Genomic DNA, 19,638 nt, shown 5'->3' with positions numbered 1-19,638 from the left:
ATGCTCTGTGCATTACCCTCCGCGGCCACACGGTGTCTCTGTTGCTCCATGAGATATCGTCTGTGCATTACCCTTCATGGCCACATGGTGTCACTGTTGCTCAATATAGGAAATGGTCTATGCATTACCCTTCATGGCCACATGGTGTCACTGTTGCTCAATATAGGAAATGGTCTATGCATTACCCTACTTGGCCACATGGTGTCACTGTTCCTCTGAGAGAAATGCTCTGTGCATTACCCTGCCTGGCCACATGGTGTCACTCTTGTGCCGTGAGAAATCCCATGTGCATTAGCCTCGTGGCCATACGGTGTCCCGCTTCTCCATGAGAAATACTCTGCGCATTACCCTGCGTGGTCACACGATGTCACTGTGGCTTCGTGCAGGAACTGCTCTGTGCATTACCCGTCGTGGCCACATGGTGTCACTGTTGCTCCATGAGAAATGGTCTGTGAATTTCCCTGCGTGGCCACAGGTTGTCACTGTTGCTCCATGCAGAAAGTGCTCTGTGAATTTCCCTGCGTGGCCACAGGGTGTCACTGTTGCTCCGTGAGAAATCCCATGTGCATTACCCTGCGTGGCCACATGGTGTCACTGTTGTTCCGTGTTAAATCCCATGTGCATTACCCTGCGTGGCCACATGGTGTCACTGTAGCTGCACGCAGGAACTGCTTTGTGCATTACCCTTCGTGGCCACATGGTGTCACAGTTGCTCCATGCAGGAACTGCTCTGTGCATTACCCTACGTGGCCACACGGTGTCACTATTCCTCCGTGAGAAATGCTCTGTGCATTACCCTTCATGGCCACACGGTGTCACTGTTCATCTGAGAGAAATGCTTTGTGCATTACCCTGCGGGGCCACATGGTGTCACTGTAGCTACATGCGAGAACTGTTCTGTGCATTACCCTGCGTGGCCACACGGTGTCACTGTTGATCCATGCAGGAACTGTTCTGTGCATTACCCTGCGTGGCCACACGGTGTCACTGTTGCTCCATGCAGGAACTGCTCTGTGCATTACCCGTCGTGGCCACAGGGTGTCACTGTTGCTCCGTGAGAAATCCCATGTGCATTACCCTGCGTGGCCACATGGTGTCACTGTTGTTCCGTGAGAAATCCCATGTGCATTACCCTGCGTGGCCACATGGCAGGGGCTGCTCTACAAATTTGGCCGCCCCAAGCAATCATGCCCGGGAGGCGCCCCCGAGCCGCGGGAGCAGCAGAACTGCCGCGGGCATGACTGCGGAGGGTCCGCTGGTCGCGCGGCTCAGCTGGACCTCCGCAGGTGCCGGCGGTTCGCTGGTCCGGCGGCTCCGGTTGAGCTGCCGCAGTCATGCCTGCGGGAGGTCCAGTAGAGCTGCGGGACCAGCGAACCGTGCGCAGTAATGCCTGCGGCAGGTCCGGTCGTCCCCAGGCTCCAGTGGACCTCCCGCAGGCATGACTGCGGCAGGTCCACCGGCCCAGCCTGCCACCCCCCTGGGAAAGGGCCGCCCCAGGCGGGTGCTTGCCCCGCTGGGCTCTAGAGCCGCCCCTGCCACATGGTGTCACTGTAGCTGCACGCAGGAACTGCTCTGTGCATTACCCTCCGTGGTCACATGGTGTCACTGTTGCTCCATGCAGGAACTGCTCTGTGCATTACCCTACTTGGCCACACGGTATCACTGTAGCAACATGCAGGAACTGTTCTGTGCATTACCCTACTTGGCCACACGGTGTCACAGTTGCTCCATGAAGGAACTGTTCTGTGCATAACCCTGCGTGGCCACACGGTGTCACTGTTGCTCCGTGAGAAATCCCATGTGCATTACCCTGCATGGCCACATGGTGTCACAGTTGCTCCATGCAGGAACTGCTCTGTGCATTACCATGCGTGGCCACACGGTGTCACTGTTGCTCCGTGAAAAGTGCTTTGAGCATTACCCTTCGTGGCCACATGGTGTCACAGTTGCTCCATGCAGGAACTGCTCTGTGCATTACCCTACGTGGCCACACGGTGTCACTATTCCTCCATGAGAAATGCTCTGTGCATTACCCTTCATGGCCACACGGTGTCACTGTTCCTCTGAGAGAAATGCTTTGTGCATTACCCTGCGGGGCCACATGGTGTCACTGTAGCTACATGCGAGAACTGTTCTGTGCATTACCCTGCGTGGCCACACGGTGTCACTGTTGATCCATGCAGGAACTATTCTGTGCATTACCCTGCGTGGCCACACGGTGTCACTGTTGCTCCATGCAGGAACTGCTCTGTGCATTACCCTACGTGGCCACAAGGTGTCACTATTCCTCCGTGAGAAATGCTCTGTGCATTACCCTTCATGGCCACACGGTGTCACTGTTCCTCTGAGAGAAATGCTTTGTGCATTACCCTGCGGGGCCACATGGTGTCACTGTAGCTACATGCGAGAACTGTTCTGTGCATTACCCTGCGTGGCCACACGGTGTCACTGTTGATCCATGCAGGAACTGTTCTGTGCATTACCCTGCGTGGCCACACGGTGTCACTGTTGCTCCATGCAGAAACTGCTCTGTGAATTTCCAGGCGTAGCAACACGGTGTCACTGTTCCTCTGAGAGAAATGCTCTGTGCATTACCCTTCGTGGCCACACGGTGTCACTATTCCTCCGTGAGAAATGCTCTGTGCATTACCCTTCATGGCCACACGGTGTCACTGTTCCTCTGAGAGAAATGCTTTGTGCATTACCCTGCGGGGCCACATGGTGTCACTGTAGCTACATGCGAGAACTGTTCTGTGCATTACCCTGCGTGGCCACATGGTGTCACTGTTGCGCCGTGATAAATCCCATGTGCATTACCCAGCGTGGCCACACGGTGTCACTGTTGCTCCATGCAGGAACTACTCTGTGCATTACCCTGCGTGGCCACACGGTGTCTCTGTTGCTCCATGAGATATGGTCTGTGCATTACCCTTCATGGCCACATGGTGTCACTGTTGCTCAATATAGGAAATGGTCTATACATTACCATACTTGGCCACATGGTGTCACTGTTCCTCTGAGAGAAATGCTCTGTGCATTACCGTGCCTGGCCACATGGTGTCACTCTTGCGCCGTGAGAAATCCCATGTGCATTAGCCTCGTGGCCACATGGTGTCCCGCTTCCTCCATGAGAAATACGCTGTGCATTACCCTGCGTGGTCACACGATGTCACTGTGGCTTCATGCAGGAACTGCTCTGTGCATTACCCGTCGTGGCCACATGGTGTCACTGTTGCTCCATGCAGAAACTGCTCTGTGAATTTCCCTGTGTGGCCACAGGGTGTCACTCTTGCTCCGTGAGAAATCCCATGTGCATTACCCTGCGTGGCCACATGGTGTCACTGTAGATACATGCGGGAACTGTTCTGTGCATTACCCTGCGTGGCCACACGGTGTCACTGTAGCTGCACGCAGGAACTGCTCCTGTGCATTACCCGTCGTGGCTACATGGTGTCACTCTTGCTCCGTGAGAAATCCCATCTGCATTACCCTGCGTGGCCACATGGTGTCACTGTTGTTCCGTGAGAAATCCCATGTGTATTACCCGTCGTGGCCACATGGTGTCACTGTTGCTCCATGAGAAATGGTCTGTGCATTACCCTGCGTGGCCACACGGTGTCACTGTTGCTCCAAGAGAAATACTCTGTGCATTACCCTGCGTGGCCACACGGTGTCACTGTAGCTGCACGCAGGAACTGATCCTGTGCATTACCCGTCGTGGCCACATGGTGTCACTGTTGCTCCATGCAGGAACTGCTCTGTGCATTACCCGTCATGGCCACACGATGTCACTGTTGCTCCATGCAGGAACTGCTCTGTGCATTACCCTTTGAGACCACACGGTGTCACTGTTCCACTGAGAGAAATGCTCTGTATTACGCTGCGTGGCCACATGATGTCACTGTAGCTCTATGCATGAACTGTTCTGTGCATTACCCTGTGTGGCCTCACGGTGTCACTGTTCCACTGAGAGAAATGCTCTGTGCATTACCCTGCATGGCCACATGATGTCACTGTAGCTCTATGCAGGAACTCCTCTGTGCATTACCGTTCGTGGCCACATGATGTCACTGTAGCTCTATGCAGGAACTCCTCTGTGCATTACCCTGCGTGGCCACATGGTGTCACTGTTGTTCCGTGAGAAATCCCATGTGTATTACCCGTCGTGGCCACATGGTGTCACTGTTGCTCCATGAGAAATGGTCTGTGCATTACCCTGCGTGGCCACACGGTGTCACTGTTGCTCCAAGAGAAATGCTCTGTGCATTACCCTGCGTGGCCACACGGTGTCATTCTTGCTCCATGCGAAATGCTCTGATCATTACCCTGCGTGGGCACACGGTGTCACTGTAGCTAAATGCAGGAACTCTTCTGTGCATTACTCTTCGTGGCCACATGATGTCACTGTTCCTCTGAGAGAAATGCTTTGTGCATTACCCTGCGTGGCCACATGGTGTCACTGTTGTGCTGTGAGAAATCCCATGTGCATTACCCTCATGGCCGCACGGTGTCACACTTGCTCCATGAGAAATACTCTGTGCATTACCCTGCGTAGCCACATGGTGTCACTGTAGCTGCACGCAGGAACTGCTCTGTGCATTACCAAACGTGGCCACACCATGTCACTGTAGCTCCATGCAGGAATGGTCTGTGAATTTCCCTGCGTGGCCACACGGTGTCACTCTTGCTCCGTGAGAAATACTCTGTGCATTACCCTGCGTGGCCACATGGTGTCACTGTTGAGCCGTGAGAAATTCCATGTTCATTACCCTCGTGGCCACACGGTGTCACGCTTGCTCCAGGAGAAATACTCTGTGCATTATCCTGTGTGGCCACACGGTGTCACTGTAGCTGCACGCAGGAACTGCTCTGTGCATTACCCATTGTGGCCACATGATGTCACTGTTGCTCCATGCAGGAACTGCTCTGTGAATTACCCTTCGTGGCCACACGGTGTCACTGTTCCACTGAGAGAAATGCTCTGTGCATTACCCTGCGTGACCACATGGTGTCACTGTGGCTCCATGCAGGAACTCTTCTGTGCATTACCCTTCGTGGCCACACAGTGTCACTGTTCCAGTGAGAGAAATGCTCTGTGCATTACCCTGCGTGGCCACATGGTGTCACTGTGGCTCCATGCAGGAACTGTTCTGTGCATTACCCTTCGTGGCCACATGGTGTCACTGTTCCTCTGAGAGAAATGCTCAGTGCATTACCCTTCGTGGCCACACGGTGTCAGTGCAGCTGTCACTGTGTCTTACGAGGTTCCAGGGGCCCTCGCAGCCCTGTTTCCAGAATGTAGGCGTCCCGATGGTGCTTAGGGGATTTGGAGGGGCCCCCCAGCACTCTCTCCGCTGCTGCAAGTGTCCCGGGGGGCCTGAGGGGGTTCCGGAGGGGCCCCCAGGCCTCTCTCCAGGCTGTAGGGGTCCCAGGGGATTTAGGCGGTTCGGGGGGGCCCCAGCCGTCTCACCAGGCTGTAGGGGTTCCAGGGGGTATTATGGGGTTCTGGGGGGGCCTCCAGCCCACTCTCTAGGCTGTAGGTGTCCTGGGGGTGCTTAGGGGGTTCTGGGGGACTCCCCAGTCCTCTCTCCTGGCTGTAGGGGTCCCAGGGGGCTGAGGGGGTTCTGGGGGGGCTCCCAGCCTCCTCTCCAGGCTGTAGGGGTCCCAGGCAGGCCCCCAGCCATCTCTCCAGGCTGTAGGGGTCCCAGTGGGGCTTCGGGCATCGGGGGGGCCCCAGCGCCCTCTCCAGGCTGTAGGGATCCCAAGGGGGCTTAGGGTTTTCTGGGGGCCCCCCAGCCCTCTTTCCAGGCTGTAGAGTCCTGGGGGGGGGGCTTAGGGGGTTCTGGGGGTGACCCCCAGCCCTCTCTCCAGGCTGTAGGGTTCCCGGGGTGGTTTAGGGTGTTCCGGGAGTCCCCCCAGATGTCTCTCCAGGCTGTAGGGGTCCTGGGGGGGATCAGGAGTTCAGGGGGGCCCCCTAGATCTCTGTCCAGGCTGTAGGGGTCCCGGGGGGCTTAGGGAGTTTGGGGGGACCCCGCAGCCCTCTCTCCAGGCTGTAGGGGTCCTGGAGGGGCTTAGGGGATTCCAGGGGCTCCCCAGCCCTCTCTCCAGGCTGTAGGGTTCTGGGGGGACTTGGAGAGAGGGCTGGGGGGCCCCCCAGAATGCCCTAAGCTGTTGGGGTATCAGGGGGGCTTAGGGGGTTTTGGGGGTCCCTCAAGCCCTGTCTCCAGGCTGTAGGTGTCCTGGGGGGTTAGGTGGTTAGGGGGTTTGGTGGGGCCCCCTAGCCCTCTCTCCAGGCTGTAGGGGTCCAGGAGGGATTTAGGGGGTTCGTGGGAGACACAGATACCTCTCTCCAGGCTTCAGGGGTTCCCAGGGGGGGCTTAGGGGGTTCGTGGGGGGCACAGATACCTCTCTCTAGGCTGTAGGGTTCCTGGGGGGCTTAGGGGGTTCGTGGGAGGCACAGATAACTATGTCTAGACTGGAGGCATCCCTTGGGGTTTAGGGGGTTTCTGAGGTGTACAGATACCAGCCTCCAGGCTTTAGGGGTCTCAGGTGGTCTTAGGGGATTCGTGGGGTGCAGAGATACCTACGTCCAGGCTGGATGGGTCCTGAGGGGATTAGTGGGTTTGGGGCTGGGCCCAGATACTTATATTCAGGCTGTAGACATTCCTGGGGGGATTAGGGGTTTAGTGGGGACACAGATACCTACATCCAGGGTGCAGTGTTCCCTGGGGGTTTATGGGGTTTGTGGGGGGCACAGATACCTACGTCCATGGTGGTGTTGTCCCTGGGAGGCTTAGGGGGTTGTGGGTGGCAGAAATACCTTCGTCCAGGCTAGATGGGTCCCGCGGGGATTAGGGGTTTGTGGGAGGCACAGATACCTATGTAAGCAGAGTCAGGATGAGCTCTACCCTGACATCTGGTGGTGAATTATGGCGAGTGTGGAAAATAATTTCAGGGGCTGATGGTGTTTGCATAGGCACAGCCCACGGCATCCTGGGATGGTTCCTTTGGCAGCTGTGGGATCCCCAGTTTCTTTGTTGTTAGGGCGGCAGAAGGGGAGTGTTGTCACCCTGACTGTGTGGATGAGGAACTGTGAAACTGCTTTGTGACAGGGAATCTCACCATCAATGGAGTGGTACTCGCTAGACAAGGGAGTGGGCTCCTTGGGTGAGCCAGAAACACCAATTGCACTTGTTTTTTCTTCCTGGTGTTGAATACCAGAGCTGATTTTGGATTCTCTTAAGAATCTAAGTTCTAGGTTCCTGAACTGGAATCACTAAAGAGCTGAAATTCCTAAAGAGCTGTTCTAAGTAGTGGGGGAGCCTGAAGCTATATTGCAGAGCAGAGCAGCTGGCAGAGTGGAGCAGTTTGTGGGACAGTTGGAGCAGATCACAGGACGGCTGGTGGAGCAGAGCAGCTGGCAGAGCGGAGCAGTTTGTGGGACGGCTGGAGCGGATCGAGGGACGGCTGGTGGAGCAGAGCAGCTGCCAGAGCAGAGCAGTTTGTGGGGACGGCTGGAGCAGATCACAGGATGGCTGGTGGAGCAGCGCAGCTGGCAGAGCGGAGCAGTTTGTGGGATGGCTGGAGCGGATCGAGGGACGGCTGGTGCTTGGGAGAGGGGAGCTATTGCCTCTTTGAGGCACCCAGGGGTGTGTGTGTAAGATTTTCCAGATCACTGGGTGGGGGCTCGAGCTGGTTTGCATTATGTTGTAGGGAAGGGTCCCCTATGTATTGAACCCGGCCCTTGCTGCTCTCAATTCAGCCTGGCAGAAGGGTTATAACTACGTCCAGGCTGGAGCAGTCCTTGGGGAGCTTAGAGGGTTTGTGGGAGGCACAGATACCTATGTACCAACTGGAGGACCCCCAGGGTGCTTAGGGGGTTTTGGGGGGGCACAGATACCTGCGTCCTGGTTGTAGGGGTCCCGGGTGTGCTTATGGAGTTCGGGGGTGCACAGATAGCTATGTCCAGGGTGTAGGGGCCCCAGGGTGGGGGCTTAGGGTGTCGTGGGGGGCACAGGTACCTCTGTCCAGGCTGTAGGGGTCCCAGAGCAGCTTATGGATTTCAGGGGGGGGGCACAGATTCCTATCTCTGGGCTTTAGACGTCCCTGGGAGGCTTAGGGGGTTCGTGGGGGGCACACATATCTACATCCAAGCTGTAGGGTTTCCTCTGGGGTTTAGGGTGTTCGTGGGGAGCACATATTCCTACGTCCAGGCTGCAGGGGTACCTTGGGGGCTTAGGGGCTTTGTGGGGGGCCCAGATACCTAAGGCTAAACTGGAGTGGTCCCTGAGGGGCTTATGATGATTGCGGGGGGCAGAGATACCTTCGTCCAGGCTGGAGGGGTCCTGGGAGGCTTAGGTGATTTGTGGGGGGCACCGATACCTACATCCAGTCTGTAGGGGCCCCTGGAGGGCTTACAAGGTTTTTTGAGGGCACAGATACCAACTTCCAGGGTTTAGGTGACCCTGGGGGGCTTAGGGGGTTTGTGAGGGGCACAGATACCTACGTCCACCCTGGAGTGGACCCGGGGGTATTTATGAGGTTCGGGGAAGGGCACAGATAACTATCTCCAGGCTGTAGGGATCCCTCAGGGGCTTACGGGTTTTGTGGGGGGCACAGATACCTAGGTCCAGGCCTTAGGGGTCCCGGGGAGATTAGGGGGTTCGTTGGGGGCACAGATACCTATGTCCAGGCTGTAGAGGTCCCTGGGGGGTTTAGGGGGTTTGTGGGGGCAACAGATACCTACGTTTAGGATGTAGAGGTCCCTGGGGGGCTTAGATGGTTTGTGGGGGGCCCAGATACCTACATCCAGGCTGGAGTGTTCCCTCGGGGGCTTAGGGGATTTGTGGGAGGCACATATACCTGCATCCAGGATGTAGGGGTCCCTGGTGGGCTTAGGGTGTTTGCGGGAGGTACAGATACTTATGAACAGATTGGAGGAATCCCGGGGGGCTTAGGGGGTTTATGGGGGTCACAAATACCAAGGTCCAGGCTATAGAGGTCCCTGGGGGGCTTTCAGGGTTTATGGGGGCCACACATACCTACGTTTAGAATGTAGGGGTCCCTGGGGGGCTTAGATGGTGTGTGGGGTCCCAGATACCTACATCCAGGCTGGAGCGTCCCTGGCGGTCTTAGGGGGTTTGTGCGGGGAACAGATACCTACGTCCAGGCTGTAGGGGTCCCGGAGGTCTTAGGGGGTTGTGGGGGGCACACATTCCTACGTCCAGGCTGTAGGTTTCTCGGAGGTGCTTAGGGGGTCGTGGGGGTTATAGATACCTACATCCAGGGTGTAGGGGTCCCTCGGGGGCTTAGGAGGTTTGTGGAGAGCACATATTCCTACGTCCAGGCTTTAGGGGTCCCATGGGAACTTACGGGTTTCGTGGGGGGCACAGATACCTACTTCCAGGCTGTAGAAGTCCCTCAGGGGCTTAGGGGGTTTGTGGGGAGCACATATTCCTATGTCCAGGTTGTAGGGGTCGCTAGGGGGGTTAGGGTGTTCGTGGGGGGCACAGATACCTTCGTCCCGGCTGGAAGGGTCAATGGGGTGCTTAGGGAGTTTGTGGTGGGCAGAGATACCTACATCCAAGCTGTTAGGGTTTCTGGGGGATGAAGGGGTTTCTGAGGGGCACATATACCTACGTACAGACTGTAGGGGTCCCGGGGGGCTTAGGGGGTTTATGGGGGGCATAGATACCAATGTCCAGGCTGTAGAGGTCCCTGGGTGGCTTATGGGGTTTTTGGGGTGCAGAGATACCGACTTCCAAGCTGTAGGGGTGCCGGGGGGCTTTGGGGGTCGTGGGGGCACAGGTATCTACGTCCAAGATGTAGGGGTACCTGGGGGGCTTAGGGAGTTTGTGGGGGGCACAGATACCTACCTCTAGGCTGTAGGGTTTCCCCGGGGGTTAGGGGGTTTCTGACGGGCACAGATATCTACGTCTAGGCTGGAAGGGTCCCGGAGGGCTTAGGGGTTTTATTAGGGGCAAAGATACCAACCTCCAGGCTGTAGAGGTCCCTGGAGGGCTTAGGGGGTTCGTGGGGTGCACAGATACCTACGTCCGGGCTGTAGGGTCCCGGGCACTTCGGAGGGTTTTGTGGCCGGCTGATTGAATCAGGCTGCAGCTCTCAGCCTGCCGGAGCTGATTCAATCAGCCTGCGGGAGCCCAAGGTAAGACGCGACTGGGAGGGGAGAATCCAGGGTTGAGGAGGCTCGTGGGGTGAGAGGAATTGGGGGTGATGAGGTTCGGGGGGCTGCGGGGGAAGGTAGCGCTGGGGCCAAGGACGCTGGGCTCTGCAGCTGTCTCCCAGGTAAGATGGGGAGGGGGGAATCAGAGAGTGTCGGGGCTGGGGAGGGGGAAGGAATCGGGGGATGACGTGGCTCGTGGGGGGAGGAATTGGGGGGTGACGAGGGGGGGAGAGGGCTGGGATCCCCCGGGGAGGGGGGGGCAGTGAGTTCCCTGTCTGTATGTTCTCAGTAATAGCAGCTGTTCCCCTAGCAAAACCCTCCCCGCCGCGTCCCCCCCCCCCGTGTTGCCCCCTTGGCTCCAGTCTGTGGTTCTGTGTTTAAAGCCGATAGGGTCGATCCGGGTCCATCTCTCTCTGTTTTTACACAGTTCTGCATCTGTTCCGCACACGGCCCCGGTCTCCAGCTGTTCAATCCTTCACCCGGGGGCGGGGTTAATAGTGGGCGGGGGGTCCCTGCCAGAGCCCCCAGCCCCCAGCCCCCGCTGCGGGGAGGGGCGCAGGGCCGGATGACGCAGGGGCTTGTGGGAGTGGCTGTGCGCCCCGGCCTACAACTCCCATCAGCCCCCGCGGACCCAGCGGGCGGCGCGTTGGGCGCGACGGGCTGCGCTCGCAGGGCGGGGCCTGGAGCGGAAGTGACGTCAGCGGGCTGGAGGCCGCCCGTGATAAGCACCCCCCCCAAGTGCTCCCACAGCCCCCCCGCCTCCCCCCAGTGCCTTTCCTCCCCCCCTGCCCAGCCACAGCGACCTTCCCCAGCCCCCCATGGCCCCCCCCCGGTGCCCCCGCACTGCTGTGAGCTTCCCCAGCTCCTCATGGGCCACCCCCTTCCCCACACACCTTCAGTGTGCCACAAGCTTCCCTCCCCCACGGCGCCCCCAGCACACGGCGAATTTCCCAAGTCCCCTTGGTGCCCCCGCACCCCCAGCTCCCCTGCATCCCTAGTGCGCCGCGACCTTCCCCAGCCCCCCCGGTGTCTCCGCACCGCTAGCACGCTGTGACCTTCCCCCCCGCACCCCCAACCCCCCCAGCTCCCCGTGACATTCTCTAGTCCCCCTCAGGCTGCCCCCCACAACCTTCCTCGTCCCCCCTGTAACCCCCACCCCGCCCCCTATGCCTGCAGCCTTCTCCAATCTGAACGCCCGTTCCTCTAGCCAAAACCAGCCCACGCCCGTCTATCCCCCCATCCGTTGGGCCCCTCCGTCCTTTCTTCTCCCTCCAACACCTCCTAGGCCACCCAACCTGCACCCCATCCCTACTTTCCCCCGTACAGGCCTTCTCCCATAGCCCCCTTCCGCCCCCCGCCCTCCCCAACACCCCCCAGCCTGCAACAACTGTCCCCAACCTACACGCCTGTATCCCCCAGTTCATTCCTCCATTCAAGGGACTCCTCAGACCCCATCTCTCTCCAACATCCTCCCAGCTCACCCACAACCTGCGCCTCCATCCATGCCCCCACCTGTAGGGACTGCTCAGCGCCCCTTCCTCACCAACAGCACCCCCCAGTTCATTCCCCCATCCATTGGGCCCCTCAGTCCCCTTTTTTCCTCCCTCCCACCGCAGCCTGCACCCCACTCTGTCCCTAGATCTGTGGGCCCCCAGTGCCCTTTTCTCCTTTGTCCAACATTCCCCAACCTGCACCCCCATCCCTCCCTCCACCCATGGGGCCCCTCAGCCCTTCTCTCTCCTTCCTGCCCAACACTCACCCTTCATAGCACACGGGCAGGCGAGCTAGGGGACGAAACCCGTGGGGAGCAGTGGATTGTAGAGTGGAGCGGTGACTGATAGTGTGGGCTCAGTCTCTGTTCCTCGACTGAGGCGGCTGGAGATGGGATGGGGGAGGGAGGCAGGGATGAGGGTGTTAATAGAGCTCTGTGTAGTGATAGTTCCTGCTTGTCTTTATTAGTTTGCAGAGGAATTGTCCAGGAGCTGGAGCCGGAGGAGAAACTGGAAGAAGTGAACCTGAGCAGCCTGGACATCCTTGTAAGCAGAGATGAAGAGTCCTCAGCTTTCTGCCTTCTCCATGACTGGCTGTGAGTGAACAATTATGGCCTCTATCCCTCATCCGTACCACTCAAAGTTTTCTTCAGAGGCCGTGAGCCTCCTTGTTGGCCATGGGGCTCTGTGGGATTACGACCAAGGGAAGGGTCAACAGTCTCCTCTGCTCAGTGACTGTCTTGGATGCAGGTGCAACAGGCTGCTTAACATATGAACGTAAGAATGGCCAGACTGGGTCAGATCAAAGGTCCATCTAGCCTAGTATGCTGTCTACCGACAGTGGCTAATATCAGGTGCCCCAGAAGGAATGAACAGAACAGGAAATTACCAAGTGATCCATCCACTGTCACCCATTCCCAGCTCCTGGCAAACAGAGGCCAGGGACACGATCTCTGCTCATCGTGACTCATAGTCGTTGATGGACTCATCCTCCATGAATTGACAGTAACTCTCCACTTAACATCCTCTCGCTTAACATTGTTTCAATCTTAGGTCCCCGCTCAGTTACAGAACATGCTGTATTTAAAGTTGTGCAATGCTTGGCTATAACGGCGTTTGGCTGCCTGCTTTGTCCACAGTTGGCAGCCCCCCATCAGCTCTCCTATGCCCCCCCCCAGCACTTCCCGCCCGCCAGCAGACCCCACGGATCAGTGCCTTCCCCAACGGCCTCCTGCCTGTGGCAATCAGCTGGCTTGTGGTGTCCAGGGATGGGGAGTGAAGACTCGTTGTGCAGGCTCCCCCTCCCTCCCCTGCTTCCAAACACCGCAAGCCAGCTGATGGCTGCGGGCAGGAGCGAGGACCCAGTGTGTGAAGTAAAGGGGAAGGAGGGGGGAAGAAGAGGCAGGTTAAGGGTGGGGGCTTGGGGGAAGAGGCGGCAGAGGGTTGAGGCCCCCGACCCTGGTGCTTGCAGAGAGGGGAAGCTGCCGCTGCTCCTGTGCAACGTGCTTCTGCTAGCCTACAGCACCTTCAGCCTCCTTGCCTGCCTCATTGTTGCCAGTGCCAGTGGGCTGTGCCCATGTGGGGTTAGGCGGGGGCACCCCCCAACTATAGTACTGTACTGTATGGCAAAAAATAATTCCCTGCAGCGTAACCCCCCATTTACATCCATTCTTATGGGGAAATTGGACTCGCTTAACATCGTTTCACTTAAAGTTGCATTTTTCAGGAACATAACGAGAACGTTGAGTGAGGAGTTACTGTACCTAGTTCTTACTTGAACCCCATTATAGTCTTGGCTCTCACAGCATTCTCTGGCCAGGAGCTCCAAAGGCTGAGTGTGGGTTGCGTGCTTTTTAATTGTATCTATAAAGGTGTAATGGGAGATGGGAGAAGAAGAACCTACACAAGACTGCAGATTCACCCACGAAAGCTCATGCTGCAAAACGTCTGTTGGTCTATAAGGTGCCACAGGATTCTTTGCTGCTTTTACAGATCCAGACTAACACGGCTCCCCCTCTGATACCAGATTCCGCTGATAACTTCTGTTTTTCCCTCTTGTGTTGTGCTTAGTACAACGGAGAAAGAAGTGAAGGGTAAGAGTGAGGGACACCGGCAGGGCTGGGGCCGGGAGGGAATCACATTGTTACAGTCTGTGTTTGGGGTATAAACAGGGCTGTGTGTTCACGGACAGGCTCACACAGACGCCCGCTGGGCCTGGGATTCAGGCTGGGGCTGGTCGGGGTTTGGGTTCCCTTCACACCCCCCCCCCGGTCCTCTTATCACACAGGAGCGTGTGAGATGGAAGGCGCCCAAGAGCTGTGAGACAGTGAGTGTTGTTGATTCCAGGCTATGCAGATGCCATGAAGCTGGGAGTGGAGCAGATGTCACCATCAGTGAGATAAGTGTCTGGTTTGGGGAGGACTCTGGTAACGGCCCACCTGCTTCCAGGCCAGGACTTGTCGTTAGCTGGGGCTGAGTTTATAGGAAAAGGTTCCTGAATAGCTGTAGTTACGAGGGAGACAAGGTCCCCGTTTTCAGGGGCTGGTCATTTCTCTGTCCACAAGCAGTGTGTTCTCTACAGCAGAAGGTTGGATCCAGGGGGATGACTCCAGCTGGTGAGTTTCTTGACTTCCTCCCACGTTTTTCTCTCTCTCTCTCCTCTAATGTGTTGGCCAACACACTCTCTGTCTGTCTCTCTCTCTCTCTCTGTCCTTGCCTCTCCTTGTCCTGTCTCCTTTCGTAGGACATGGGCAGGTGTGGTAGCTGTGCGTCCCCACAGGCTAGGTCTTGGGAGTGATGAACAAGTAGGAGGGGACCAAAATCACACAGGGTGGTGGGCGCTAGAGTGCAGCGGTGACTGTGGGTGTTGACTGAGTCTCTGCTCTAGCGGGGCTGATGTGGATGGCATGGGACGGGGAGGTAGGGATGAGGGCAAGATTTCATGCACCAGTTGAATTTTGTGTAGTGATGGCTTTTTCTTGGGTTACGTCCTGCATTTGCAGAGGAATCATCCAGGAGCAGCAGCCGGAGGAGAAATTGGCAGAAGTGGACCTGAGCCGCCTGGAAATCCTCTTAAGTGGAGATCAACAGTCCTCAGCTTTCTGCCTCCCACATAACTGCCAGTGAGTAAGAGGTCAGGGCTTGGAATTCATCTGTACTCACTGCAATTTTCTTCACACTCTGTTTGCTTCCTCGTTGTCTATGGGGCTCTGTGTGATTAAGGCTTGAAGGGACCAGAGTCTCTGGATCTCTCCTGGCGTCTGCAGTCTGGGACTGTGGTGGGCCCGCTGTGCACCCCTGACTCTCACCCACCTTTGCCTCTGCTTGCTGGAAGCAACAAGCTACAAGAAGCAATAAGTTACAAGCCAAAAACATGCTTTTCCCCACAGGTGTGGTGTGTGTGTGACCAGAGTGTGCTGTGCAGAGTGACTGTTTAAGGTGTCATTCCAAGGGTTGCTTTCTACTTGTAGTCCTAAAGGTGTGATGGGATGAGGGTTCAGGGCAGAGCCTCACTGTGTGGGAGAGGCGAAAAGTAGAGCCTCCCCAACATTGCCCACAGAGATGGTAACTTACTTGTTTTTTCCCCTTATGCTGGCTTTAGTACCAAGGGAAAATAAATCAGGCGTCAGAGTCTACTCCCTTCATACTTTGGAAAATGAGCAAAAGTGATCGGACCGCGAGAGCTATTGATGCTACGGAAAAGCCGTCCAACTGGGAGTGGAACAGCTGCTACTCTCAATGATAAGTGTCTATTTTGGTGATTGCTCTGCTCATGGCCCCCTCGCTTCTGGTAGCGGTGCTCCGTTAGCTGGGGCTGGGTTTGTAGGAAAAGGTTCCCGACTAGTGGTTATGAGGGAGACAAGGTCCCCATTTTCAGGGGCTGGTCAGTTCTCTGGCCAGGAGCAGTGTGTCCTCTGGAGCAGAAGGTTAGATCCAGGAGAATGGCTGCAGGTGGAGAGTTGCTTGCCTTCCTCCTGTGTTTCTCTCTCTCTCTCTCTCTCTCGCTGTCTCTCTCTGTTCTCTAGTATGTTGGCCAACACACACCCTCTCTCTATCCTTGCCTTTCCTTATGCTGTCTCCCTTCTTAGGACATGGGCAGGTGTGCTAGGTGTGCATCCCCACAGGTTAGGTCTTGGAAGCCCTGGAGTAGTAGGAGGGGACGAAAACCATGTTGGGCAGTAGGCGTTAAAGTGGAGCGGTGACTGTTGGTGTTAACTCGGTCTCTGTTCGTCGAGTGGGGCCGATGTAGATGGGATGGAAGAGGGAGGCAGGGATGAGGCCAAGAGTTCAAGCACCAATAGAGCTGCATGTAGTTATGGCTCATGCTTGGCTTTTGCAGCTGCGCTTGCAGAGGAATTGTCCAGGAGCCCCAGCCCAAGGAGAAACTGGCAGAAGTGGATCTGAGCAGCCTGGACATCCTTCTAAGGAGATACGAACAGTCCTCAGCTTCCTGCCTTCTGAACAACTGGCTGTGAGTAAGCGGTCAGTGCTTTCAATTCCTTATCTGTACTTGCTGTAGTTTTCTTCACAGGCCATGTGCTTCCTCGTTGGGTACCGGGCACAGTGGTATTAAGGCTGGGGAAGGGACAGGAGTCTCCTGAGCAAAGTGACCATTTTGGGTGCAGTTACAATGGGTCCTGTCTAGTTGCAGGTGTAAAGTAGTAACGGGAGATGGTTTGAGGGCGGAGCTGTGGGATACAGGAGACGTGAAATGAAGAGACTACGCGACATTGCAGACTGAGATGCTATTTTTTTTTCTTTTTCTCCCCTCTGCTGGGTTTAGTACCAAGGAAAAAGAAGTCACACGTCAGAGTCTACTGCCCTCATGCGATGGACAGTGAGTGAGAGCAGCGAGCCTGTGAGCATTGTTCAGGCCAGGCAAGAGCCGTACATCTGGGAGCCGAGGAGATGCTACTGTCACTCAGATAAGTGTCTGTTTTGCTGAGGGTTCTGCTCATGGCTCAGCTCCTGGTAGGGACGCCCCATTAGCAAGGTCTGGGTTTGTAAGAAAAGGTTCCTAACTAGTGGTTATGAAGGAGACAAGGTCCCCATTTTCAGGGGCTGGTAATTTCTCTGGCCAGGAGGGGTGTGTCCTCTGCAGCAGAAGGTTGGATCCAGGGGGATGACTCCAGCTTATGAGTTTCTTGACTCCCTCCCGTGTTTTTTACTCTCTCTCTCTCCTCTAATGTGTTGGCCAACACACACTCTGTCTGTCTGTCTGTCTCTCTCTCACTCTGTCTCTGTCCTTGCTGCTTCTTGTGCCGTCTCCCTTCATAGGACACGGATAGGAGTGCTAGGTGTGCATCCCCACAGGCTAGATCTCGGGAGCTATGAACAAATAGGAGGGGATGAAAATCATGCAGGGTATTGGGCGCTAGAATGGAGCGGTGTCTGTGGATGTTCACGGGATGGGAGAGGGAGGCAGGGATGAGGGCAAGATTAAATGCACCAGTAGTGCTGTGTAGTGATTGTATTTGCTTGACTTTATTAGTTTGCAGAGGAATCATCCAGGAGCCCTCGCCGGACGAGAATATGCAGAAGTGGACGTGAGCAGCCTGGGCATCCTTCTGAGGAGACCTCAACAGTCTTCAGGGTCTGCCTTCTGCCTAACTGGCTGTGAGTAAGCGGTGAGTGCTTGGAATTCCTCATCTGTACTTGCTGTGATTTTCTTCACACTTTGTTTGCTTCCTTGTTGGGTGTGTGACTCTTTGGGATTAAGGCTGGGGAAGGGACCAGAGTCACAATTGCTAACTTTCACTGGGGAAATAAGTACCCCTACTTTGACAATAAGCCAAAAATCAAGAGAAACCCATTTGAAAACAAGGCCAAAACAAGCCAATCCCTAAGAACCCCAACACTCAATGACTAGATCTCCCCTGGCGTGCAGTCTGGGACTGTGGTGGGCCCGCTGTGCACCTCAACTAGCCGTCCTCTTTGCTCCTCCTTGTCCGTGCTTGCTGGAAGCAAAAAGCTACAAGAAGCAATAAGTTACAAGGCAAAAAGAAGCACAATTTCTATGTGTTTTCCCCACAGGTTTGGTGTGTCTGACCAGAGTCATCTGTGCAGAGTGACTATTTCAGGTGTCGTCGCAAGGGGTGCTTTCTACTTGTAGTCAGAAAGGCGTGATGGGAGGAGGGTTCAGGGCACCATGTGGGAGAGGCAAAAAAAAGCGGCTGCCCAACATTGCCAATTGAGATGGTGACTGACTTGTTTTTCCGCTGGATTTAGTACCAAGGGAAAAGAAGTGACAAGTCAGAGTCTACTGCCCTCATGCGATGGAAAGCGAGCGAGAGTGATGGGACTGCGAGAATTATTGATGCCTTGAAAAAGCCGTACGACTGGGAATGGAACAGTCATCACTGTCAATGAGATAAGTGTCTGTTTTGGTGATTGCTCTGCTCACGGCCCACCTTGCTCCTGAAAGGGATGCCCCGTTTGCTGAGGCTGTGTTTGTAAGAAAAGGTTCCTGACTAGCTGTGGTTTTGAGAGAGAGAAGGTCCCTATTTTTAGGGGCTGCTCAGTTTTCTGGCCAGGAGCAGTGTGTCCTACGCAGCAGAAGGTTGCATCTAGGAGAATGAGTCCAGGTGGTGAATTGCTTGCCTTCCTCTCGTGTTTCTCTCTCTTCTCTAGTGTGTTGGCCAACACTCTTTCTCAATCTGTCCTTGCCTTTCCTTGTGCCGTCTCCCTTCTTAGGATATTGGCAGGCGAGCTAGGTGTGCACCCCCACAGGTTGTGTCTTGGGAGCCATAAAGAAGTAGGAGGGGACGAAAATCATGCAGGGCAGTCAGTGCGAGACTGGAGCGGTGACTGTTGGTGTTGTGGGGCTAAGACAGATCGAAAGCGACGCAGGGAAGAGGGCCTTAATTGGGCTCTATGTAGTGCAGGAGTTCTCAAACTGGGGTTTAGGTCCCGTCAGGGGGCCGCAAGGTTGTTATCTGGGGGGTTGTGAAATGTCATCCTCCATCCTAAACATCACTTGGCTTCCAGCATTTATAATGGTGTTGAATATATAAAAAGTGTTTTTAATTTATAAGGGGAGGGTCACACTCAGAAGCTTGATATGTAAAAGGGATCATCAGTACAAAAGGTTGAGAACCACTGGTGTAGTGATAGTTCTTGCTTGCTTGCCTTTATTAGTTTGCAGAGGAATTGTCCAGGAGTCTCAGCTGGAGAAGAAGCTGGCAGAAGTGGACCTGAACTGCCTGGACTTCCTTTTAAGGAGACATGAAGAGTCCTCAGCTTTCTGCCTTCTGGATAACTGGCTATGAGTAAGAAGTCAGTGTTTTCAATTCCTTGTCTGTACTCACTCTTGTTTCCTTCATAGGCCGTGTGCTTCCTCGTTGGGTACAGGGCACAGTGGTATTAAGGCTGGGGAAGGGACAGGAGTCTCCTGAGCAAAGTGACCATTTTGGGTGCAGTTATAATGGGTCCTGTCTAGTTGCAGGTGTAAAGTAGTAACGGGAGATGGTTTGAGGGCGGAGCTGTGGGATACAGGAGACGTGAAATGAAGAGACTACGCGACATTGCAGACCGAGATGCTATTTTTTTTTTACTTTTTTTCCCCTCTGCTGGGTTTAGTACCAAGGAAAAAGAAGTCACACGTCAGAGTCTACTGCCCTCATGCCATGGCAAGTGAGTGAGAGCAGCGAGCCTGTGAGCATTGTTCAGGCCAGGCAAGAGCCGTCCGTCTGGGAACCGAGGAGATGCCACTGTCACTGAGATAAGTGTCTGTTTTGCTGAGGGTTCTGCTCACGGCTCAGCTCCTGGTAGAAGCTCAGCAGAAGGTTGGATCCAGGGGGGTGACTCCAGCTTATGAGTTTCTTGACTCCCTCCTGTGTTTTTTACTCTCTCTCTCTTTCTCTCTCTCTCTCTCCTCTAATGTGTTGGCCAACACACTGTCTGTCTGTCTCTCTCTCTCACTCTGTCTCTGTCCTTGTTGCTTCTTGTGCCGTCTCCCTTCATAGG

At 55.5% G+C, this 19,638-nt stretch overlaps 1 long non-coding RNA gene across 1 annotated transcript; it reads left to right on the top strand.

Moving 5' to 3' along the window:
• Positions 1-17,030: 17,030 nt before the first annotated feature.
• Positions 17,031-18,739, top strand: LOC123356727. Its single transcript, XR_006575434.1, has 3 exons — positions 17,031-17,300; positions 17,707-17,753; positions 17,902-18,739. It is a non-coding gene; the product is annotated as an uncharacterized LOC123356727 (long non-coding RNA).
• The last annotated feature ends 899 nt before the right edge of the window (positions 18,740-19,638 follow it).

The sequence above is a fragment of the Mauremys mutica genome, chromosome 26 (assembly GCF_020497125.1).
Source record: "Mauremys mutica isolate MM-2020 ecotype Southern chromosome 26, ASM2049712v1, whole genome shotgun sequence".
In the NCBI taxonomy this organism is placed as follows: Eukaryota; Metazoa; Chordata; order Testudines; family Geoemydidae; genus Mauremys; species Mauremys mutica.
Note: the sequence above shows the minus strand (reverse complement) of the source record. Positions and strands in the feature narration are given on the sequence as shown.